The following is a 9,672-nucleotide window of genomic DNA, read 5'->3' as shown; positions in this document are numbered from 1 at the left end:
TTGGCCCCAAAACACACACACACACACAAAACAGGCCGTGACCCCGTCTCATCAAAGGTTACCGAGGGTCATCGATGATGAGGACCAAATAGGATTTAGGACATTTTCACATCTCTAGTTCAGTTCGTTTGATCTGAAGAAAAGAATCTGGCACTTTACTCTTTTTAGGTTCAACACACAGATGAGCAGGTGTGTCGCTCACTGGTTTGTTTTTTTTATGTCATCCTGAATCATCCGCACACACATGACAAAATCTGATTCAGGTGACTGACGGCAGATCAGTTTGCAAAAATGAAATGAGTGATGATTACTGACAATCACTTCAGGCAATGTCATAGCTAAATATAACCTTTTCTTTGTTAAATATAATTTTGACTCCAATTTGCTAAGCTGTTATTTCATTTTTTAAAAATTCAGCTCTTGTGCCTGATTTTTATACCTTTTGTTAAAGGACACAAAGCTTGTTTTGAAGCCAATGGACTGCTGCTATGTGTCTGTGAGCGCAAGGGAGGGAGAAAAAGGAGAGTGGAAAAGTACTAGCTGTCACCGAGCAGAAACAGGAGCTGGAAGCATGTAAATAATAATAATAATAACCACTGCAGCCAAAAAGAGTGTCTGACAAGCCCAGTTGTAAGTAAGCTCTTAAGACTCGACTGTACACTGTGTTCTCGACTTCCTGTTGGGCTCGCTGTAATCACAGCACAATCTCAATTCCCCTGACTTTTTCCAACGCAGATGCCTGAAGATGAGTAGGGTGACCTGGACTCTGAAATACACCCACAGTTCAGCAGATCTGAAAGATAGTCTTTCACTTCTTGCTGCAGAGGTTTTTGGCACAAATATGTAGGTCTTTGGAACAGGCAAAGGCGTAAGACATAATGTTGACACCCCGCATGTTGGTATTAGCCATTGAGACTGGGAGACGAGCTCAGTCCCTCTTGGATGACAAGACCCTCAGGGATGGTGATGATTCATCATTCGGGACAAACAACAGACTTTGTCCTGAAAACTGGGCTCCAATGTGTGCACGGACACATGTGGTAGTAATCTGTTCAGAAGCCAGACATAGTGTCCACTTGAGTCCGGTGTCTATAATAGTTTTAGTACTGATTTGGTAGTGTTTACTGATACTGAGAAGATTTGTCTAATATTTTGAATCTTGTGTGATCTTGGTTGCTGCTTGCCCCATTTACCACCAACTTCCTTTATTACATTAAATCCAATAATGGGCTTTTATGCAACACTGGGATTACTGGATACTAGCATTAGAACTAGAAGACGATTTTCAGGGTGACAGTCCAAGTAAAGCTCTGTTTCTATCCACTCATCACATGGGATTTCACTACCATTAACTGCTAAAGGTACTAGTGGTTCTGTTCCCAAAAGCTCAGTAAGTGGCGTGACAGTCTGTCTACATCCTCGAGAAAGATGGCCCTCCTGACCACAGCGGTACCAGTATCTACACAGGTCACCAAGCTGTCGCGGCCTAGCTGCACATTTGGCACATTCTCTCTTATACTCTTCTTGCCCTTAACCTTGTTGCTTCTAAAGTCTACAGTGTTGGGAAGGTTACTTTTAAAATGTATTCCACTACAGATTACAGAATACATTACAAAATGTATTTTGTAATGTTTTCTGTTACTTACTAAATGAGAGTAATGTATTCTGAATACTTTGGATTACTTAAGGAGCCTCCGGGATGTAATCTGCCAGCCATATTTGGACAACAACCTAGTCCAGTCTCCTTCATTTGATTCTCATGTTAAACACATCAGAGCTGTTCTACAGGGATAACAAAGACATGGTGTCAAACTCACACTGGTGTCCACAGAAGTGTGACGTCTTCAAGAAGAAAGTGCATTTCCTCAGTTGGATGTGGCAGTGGCTGCTCAGATAAATGAGCAGTGTTGGGACTAACGCGTTATTAAGTAACGCGTTACAGTAACTACGTTATTATTGTGGTAACGAGCACGGTAACTAGTTATTATGCCAAAATCAGGAACGCGTTATTCGTTACTGGGATTTAGATAGGGTCGTTACTCGTTACTTCGTGTGGTGGCTATCGCGGAGCTTCCACAGATTCAGTAACATTAGCAAGTGTTGGAGGCAGCAGGTGGATGAAGGAAAAGAGACCCGAGGCGGCCGCCGGTCCAAGTGTGAACTGAACTTCCGGTAAGAAGTTATGACCTGCAGTCTCTCTGGGTCAGATATGAACCAAGTTTAGGTGGAGTTTATTTTCGTTATTCTGACTTTTTCCGTACTGCGTGCTAGCTAGCATGACGGAGTTTCTATACAGCTGGGTGGGTGCTATGAAGTTAATGATGTTGAACTTTATTTTGTTCATAAGTTATTAGAGTTGCCAACCGCCCCGTCTGGTATTCAGAGAAAATATTACGCGTTTCTTATTGAGGTGAAAAGGAACAGTTTGTCCCGTAATTCAGCTACAATGAAAAAGACACAAAGCTGGAGTTATTCTGTGTCTTTGCTGCACAGCTGCCTCTTCTCCTCTCATTCTCCCACCTCCCTCTCCCGTTTCTACTTCAATCATGAAAACTGATCAGTGATCAGCTGATCGGCTCTCTTGTTTGTTTATCGCTCACTTTGCGCCGAAAGAGGAAACCAGCGGATGTCGCGCTAAACAACAGCAGCACGTTTAAGCTTGATCAGCTGTTGTTAGAATTTATTTAATATTAATTTCTAGTATCAGCTGATGTTTGCTGGAGCCACAGCTGCAAAAAAGCTGCTGGTCATGATATGGTTTGGTTATCTGGTGAGAGGGAAACATGAAGATGAAACCAGGAGATGTCCTTACTGAATCATCAGAGCTGAACAGGTGATGGAGAAACAGGTTTACCTTTTAGTTAACATGAATGAGTTGAAGGGAAGTTATGAACTGTTTCTGAGAGACAAATAACCCCAGGATCCTTTTTTAGGTAGCTGACAGCTGGTAACTGTGCAGGGGTGGATCTAGCAAAGTGTTGCCAGGGGGGCCAGGTAGGGCATTAACAGGGAAAGGGGGGCACAAAGAAATACTTTTCTGTCTTATTCTCATTTAAAACGTCTCGCTTTAAAAAATAATTATCTGAATCTTTCAACAAACAATTGATAGATTGATACATATATACCATCAGAACAGTACATCACTGTCACAACAGCGTTTGTTTTCATTCAAAGGCTTTATGATTTTTCCTATAATGGTGGGCCAGTCTCTAGTCAAAATGCCCAGGCAAATTTTCTGTCCCAGTCCAGCCCTGTAAGCAGCTCATCTGCAGTCTGGCGTTACCTACATCTTCCTATTCAGAAGGCAGAATTTCTGAGTTCTGAGTACAATCGAAAGCAGTTTTTGTGTTGGATGTAAAAGGCGCACATGACGCTGTGACGTAGGCTAGAATCATGGCAGCAGTCAATGACGGTCCAGGCGTGGGATTTCTCTCGTGGAAATATGCACATTATCTTTTCCTTTCTATTGGTAGGTGGCACAGTGCACTTGTGGCAGGTAAGCAAGCTAGAAGACTGGCAAAGTTATGGAAGAAACACATTAACAAGAGAATTCTGAGTAAAACCAAAGTTACTTTCCCTAGTAACTAGTTACTTTGAAAGTAACGAATAACTTGAAGTAACTGAGTTACTTTTGAGAGAAGTAACTAGTAATGTAACTAAGTTACTATTTTAAAGTAACTTACCCAACACTGTAAATGAGTGACCGGCAAAGTAATCCATTACAAAAGTAAGCTGTCATTAACGCAGAACTGCTGCTGTGTTTCAGGCAAGAGCAGTATACAAGCACTATAAAGAAATATAAGAAATGTTTTGGTAAACTGGACTGTACATACTATGTTGTGTATTGTTTATTGATTTAATGCCTGTCAGTTACCCTGTTAACTAAGGGCCGATTACTCAAGGGTAATTACAGATAATCACTTAGAAAAGTAACGCAGGCCAGTCATGGTAATGCAAGCCGACAGTAACACAGTAACTTCTGATTAGACGTTGACATTAAAATCACAAAGGTTTTTCCTACAAATGCATATTCGCCTGGCTGTGTCACATGAATCTGTGACAGCTGTTTTTATAAAGCAGTTAATCTTTATTTTCTTATTTCATGTAAACAGGTCTTCATGAACACAATCTGAACCTTGTATGTAAGAAAACAAACAGAAAATTCCACTTTTAGATGAAGAATCAAGGACTCCGGTGAGATTATTATCAGCAAACCTACGAGATGTTATAAGAGAAAACAGAAGCGAGTTCTCACGCCCTTACGGAAAAAAATGGTCCCATAATGAAATCCCACAAGCACACAACAAGATAAAGAGCTTTTTTTTTAAATTATTAGACAGAAAGTAGTTTGAACCTTTGAACTGATGATTAAAATGTGTTAGAAATGTCTTTATTTGCATGCAAAAAATGCAAAAGCACAAAAAATAAAAAAATTACGTTGAATACTAGACCTGGATGAATTTAGTTTGCAAACTTGTACTCAGTGGACTTAAAGAAGAGAAGAGAAGAAAAGAAAAAAAAAAGCTTAATCTTCAACACCAGTGTTCCCAGCCTGAAGCAAGTCCTGCCATTCACTCACACACAAAGAAACTGAGAGATGCACTGCTTTGTTCATCTTCTAAAGCAGTGACTGTGTGTGTGTGTGTGTGTGTGTGTGTGTGTGTGTGTGTGTGTGTGTGTGTGTGTGTGTGTGTGTGTGTGTGTGCGTGTGTGTGTGTGTGTGTGTGCGTTCAATTGTGCTTATGTGAGCAGATCTTTAACTCTCCGCTGACCTTTGACTTTCCATGTCTGTGTCTCGGTCTGTAAACGCAGCCTGTGATTTTCCTCCAACAACGTGGCGCACATCGGTTCTATCGCAGCCGTATCAAGACTTCTTTCTTGACCATGGTTACTTGGTGTGTAGTACAAACATTCAAAACATACAATGGCATCTCATCTGACCAACAAGTGCTTAGGCTGAGCTTTTAACCAGGGCCCTGCTAGAAAGTCTAGCTATGTCAGTGTCATTTACCTTTAACTCTTTATTATTTGATTATTATCTACTGATGTATGCCTTATTTTATTTCATTGATACATCAGTTGTCTTCCTAGTTTGTTCATGGAGTATGAATTTTTACCTAAATTTTATATGTATATTAAATGCTTCTGTAAAACACTTTTTAACACTGAAAGTATTATTAAAATTAAGTAGTTTTTATCATTATTATTCCTCTTAATAAAAATATTATAAGCTACTTTAATTAAGCAAAAACTGTGCTCAGAAAAGGCACTAACAGCCACTTTTCGCCATATAGCTACAGTATAATAACAAATATTATAAAACTATACATGGTTTATATGGTACTTTTCATTTCACTTTTTCATCCTTCAAAAACTGAGAAAATATGATTCTTCTCTTTTTCAGAGGATTTTAAATTCAGATTAGTTTCAAATTCCTGTCTACGCTCAACATAAAGTCGCATTAAGCCGATATCATTTCAAACTTGTGTTAAACTGTTAGCCCAACAGTGACTCATAACCAAACACCTATAGCAGTTTAATCTATAAGACCTCTGGATATTAAAATACACTACATTGATGCAATTTAAACAAATGTAAACACACAGGTAAGCATTTTCTCCTGCTAGCCTTTGTTACTTTACCTTCTAGCAGCCATTCCCCAGAAGCCAGTGACTCTCTTTTTTAACTGTAATACATGGGACTCAAACCATCTCTCTATAAAACACAGATAGAAAAAGACCCCTAAATCATTGCACCCCAAATATACATGTAGCATTTCTTCAGTAGCTTTCATAAAGCTGCCATGATGAGACACATAACAGCGTTCGTCTCAGCAGATTCGCGCAAAGTGAACCGAATACTTTCTGCGAGAGTGGACACCCAACATAACTCAGCTGACCTCTGTAACTCCATCTGGTTTTGATCATGAACCAGACACGCCCCCGGACTTCGTAGCCATCCCACTGCTCTGTGTCCCTCATTCATTCTCTTTGCTTTTTCTCACACTCATTCATACACTCATCCTGTGCTTCTGTCAGACTAAACAGTGGAATAACAACCAGTGAACGTGCCGTTCGTCTGCAGGGCGAGTGTTTACACAGTATCCCCTCTCCCACTCTGCGATCACTCTCTCTTTCGTGCACGCTCATTGTCGTTTTATCTCTTGATGTTTTTCCAAGACTGCTGTTCTTGCTGTTTTTCCACTCAGGCTGTAATGACACAGTATGGACGTTAATGGACTGTGCACATGTGTTTTGAGGAAAGAAGAAAGGGATCATATAGCACCTCAAACACATAGTGATAAGGTCCCCCAGCCTAACAATGACATCATCAAAGTCCAGTTCAAACAGCTAAAACAATTATCTTAACGAAAAAGATGAAATAAAATGTTTTGAAGTATTTTAAAGTTATACATTCAACCCTGTTAGATTGCATCAGCGCATCGACTGACTTCCTGCTGCCCTCATTTTTTACTGTTGCAGATTAATTGTCAGATTATAGTCTGCGGTTTTCAGATTGTCTCTCAGATAAGGCCCGATTTAGGCTTCTGCAGGGGAATCTTTGTAAAGCCTACGATGTAACACACGTAAGTGTTTGACATCAGTGCTGACATTTATGCCCGTGTTGGTACATTATGTGTTGATTACCATGTGGTTGTGTCTCAGGGTTTTTTATAAGCAGTGTCAGCCATGATTGAATCAGCTAACATCCTTTTAGCTAACTTTTTCCCTTCTGGGTCCCCACTCTTTGGTGTGGTCAAACATTTGTCCCTCAGGTTTTTCTACTTCTTCACACATCCGTTCTGATAGTTTCAGCAGTCTATATCCAGGAATTTGCTGACATTTGTGAGTCCTTATTTTGATGCTGTTGTTCATTTTGTTGCTTATCATCCTCTACCTGATAAATTAAAAAGCAGACTGAAATTTATAAAAAGAATCAATGATTGTGAATAGTTGTGGACTGCATTGACCAGCTACAGCGTATTTGCAGCTGAAGTTACCATAATTTGTCTCACTTCCTTTAACTTAACATAAGCAGGGTTGGACATTTTTAAAAAATTAAACATTTTCATGAACATGAATATACAGAACTTTATCCAGGATTTTACTGCTGGCTTCACCTGGATGACATTGAGCACAACGAAGGTGCTATCTCCTTGCAGCTGCTTTGCTCACTAGCAGATTGCCGCAGTCAACCTTAGGTCGAATAGAGCATGTCGGCTTGTAGGCAAACACTCACTAACTAAGTGCTAAACCATAGTGAAACTGGAAACAGGGAATGGTCATCTTCAAAGTAAAACTTTACAGCTGAAAACTTAAATGTTTCGAAAGATCCATCCATTCGCTTCCGCTGGAGCCTATCCCAGCTGTCATAGGGCGAGAGGCGGGGTACACCCTGGACAGGTTGCCGGTCTGTCACAGGGCTAACACACAGGGACAGACAACCATTCGCACTCACATTCACTCCCGCATTCACACCTATGGGCAATTTAGATTAATCAATTAACCTATTCCCAATAAGTACATGTCTTTGGACGGTGGGAGGAAGCTGGAGTACTGGGAGAGAACCCACGCAAACACGGGGAGAACATGCAAACTCCACACAGAAAGACCCCGGCCTGATGGTGGAACTGAACTCAGGACCTTCTTGCTGTGCGGCAACAGTGCTAAGCACCGTGCCACCGTGCTGCATTGCATCTTTCGAAAGATGCAACTTTTAATTTGAAGACAAACCTTCTGGTTTGATCTAATTGTTTTAAGTTTCCGTACCACTCAGTAGGTAAGTAAGTGTTTGCAGAGACGTTGGGATCTTCCACTCGAACTATGGGCGACCCCAGCAACCTGCTAGCAAGCAAAGCAACTGCAAGGTTTAAGAGCAAAAGACAGTTTGGCTCTGTCTTTTGCAAACTGCTTGCAATCAAAGCCTGCTCAAACATGATTGGTGAACAGAGCTTGGACTACAAGCACGGCATATTCTTGCCCTTTGCCTACAAATTCAGTTGCCAGAGATTAAACAGTCAAGACCTCAGCTTCATGTGAGGGTAATTTTGACTCATGTCAAGAGCTTAAAGATGAAAAGAACTGTGTAGCAGGAAGCACTTCCACTTGCATTTAGTTAGTCAGCCTAACCGCTGTGTGCATATGTTTTAAACTACTCTGACACGTTTGCCTTTCTTACATGAAGCACACAGCAGGTGGTAGCTCTCACAAGTGGAAATACTCTGTTTGGTTTAGGGAAGGAGATTTAGAGTTTGGAGGAGGGAGTACACATGGCACAAACTGACTCACCAGGCAATAAGATACGCGATTGAGCTTGGCAGCCTATACCACTATGTCATCAACGTGCAATGTAGGGCGGAAACGCTATTGTGGCGGAGGGGGTGGTTTGTGTGCTTGCTTCGGCAAGCGCGTACGCTAAATTGGATACGATACAGAGAAGATTAGCATGGCCCCTGCGCAAGGATGACACGCTAATTCGTGAAGCGTTTGTGGCACAGCTGCAGGGGAGGGGTGGAGCAGCGGATTCAGGGCGTTGTGTCAGCGGGAGGCTGGTTGTCACAGACAGCAAGCATCTTCTAATCTGGCCCTCCCTGTTTCAGTAGCCGCCAGGCTCGGAGGAAGACAGCCGATCGGAGCGGCTGATAGGAGCGGAGCTGGCAGCGGGGATCGAAATGACAGAGGACAGACACTGGAAAGTGTAAAATAAAATAAAAGTTGCACAGAACAGCCATATCTGGGTCGTGTCAGGTCCTTTTACAGCTATATCATGAGGCCAGAAACTAAAACAGCTATTTTTAATTGTTGCACTTTGTAGCATTCAAGTTATATATAAAACTACTTTTTAAAAAAAGGATCTGGTGTGAGTGCGAACATTGCAGCACAACTTGATAAAGACCACGTTGAAGACCACGTTCAGTCTGCCAAATGCTAGAAAATGTATAAGCCTCCAAAGGGCACGTTCCTCATTCCAGTGGTGGAAAAAGTATATTTAAAAACGACTACACTTTTTTCTAGCCATTTTCTACTTGTACTCTGTTACAACTCAAAGAAAAAAAAATGCAAATTCTGTTTGATTACAATATATCTGACAGCTTTATTTGTTACTGTGCAAATCATCAGACACAACGCTCCATGGATTCTGCTCCAAAGCAGGGCCTCTGTGCTCATATGCATCAGACACTAGGGAGCGAACAGGTTAAAGACCCTTTAATGACTTCACAGGACATCAGAACATGCAGCTCACTCGAGCAGTGCATGTGTGAAAACAGTGTTGATATTTTTCTTTTTTTGTTTCATTTTGTGATTTCTGTGGAACTGAGAAAAAAAGCTATCGCAGTTTTGTTTTGTTTTTTTCTCACTGATTTCCTGTTGTTACGGAAGCCCCACCTTTTATCAAGAACATGCTCACCCCAAATAAAACCACACATCCTCTCCAACGTTGCCTTTTATGTTTTTATTTCATCCTTTTTGATTTATTTTTGTCTTTATCCCCTGCACTCTCTTTGTGTCATTTTCATGCTCTGGCAGCTGAATGTGGAGCCGGTCTGTTGTCTAGTTTAAGGGGCATGTGTGATTTTTCATGCTGTGGATATCGGATGTGAAATATCTCCCTCTCTTCCTGAGACCCTCTGCTCATTAAATCAAGTCTGTGAAAGCTCCTGGGGGGTGGTGT

The 9,672-nt window shown here is 41.2% G+C and overlaps 1 non-coding gene across 1 annotated transcript; it reads left to right on the top strand.

Moving 5' to 3' along the window:
* Positions 1-8,389: 8,389 nt before the first annotated feature.
* LOC146709972 (U6 spliceosomal RNA) lies at positions 8,390-8,490 on the top strand. The gene has a single exon (XR_014920672.1). It is a non-coding gene; the product is annotated as a U6 spliceosomal RNA (small nuclear RNA).
* Positions 8,491-9,672: the final 1,182 nt, after the last annotated feature.

Source organism: Copadichromis virginalis, linkage group LG5 (genome assembly GCF_057382275.1).
Source record: "Copadichromis virginalis isolate Kocher_CV1m ecotype Utaka linkage group LG5, C_Virginalis_male_GT1.1, whole genome shotgun sequence".
NCBI lineage: Eukaryota > Metazoa > Chordata > Actinopteri > Cichliformes > Cichlidae > Copadichromis > Copadichromis virginalis.
The sequence above is the reverse complement of the archived record's forward strand: the minus strand, read 5'-3'. Positions and strand labels throughout refer to the sequence as shown.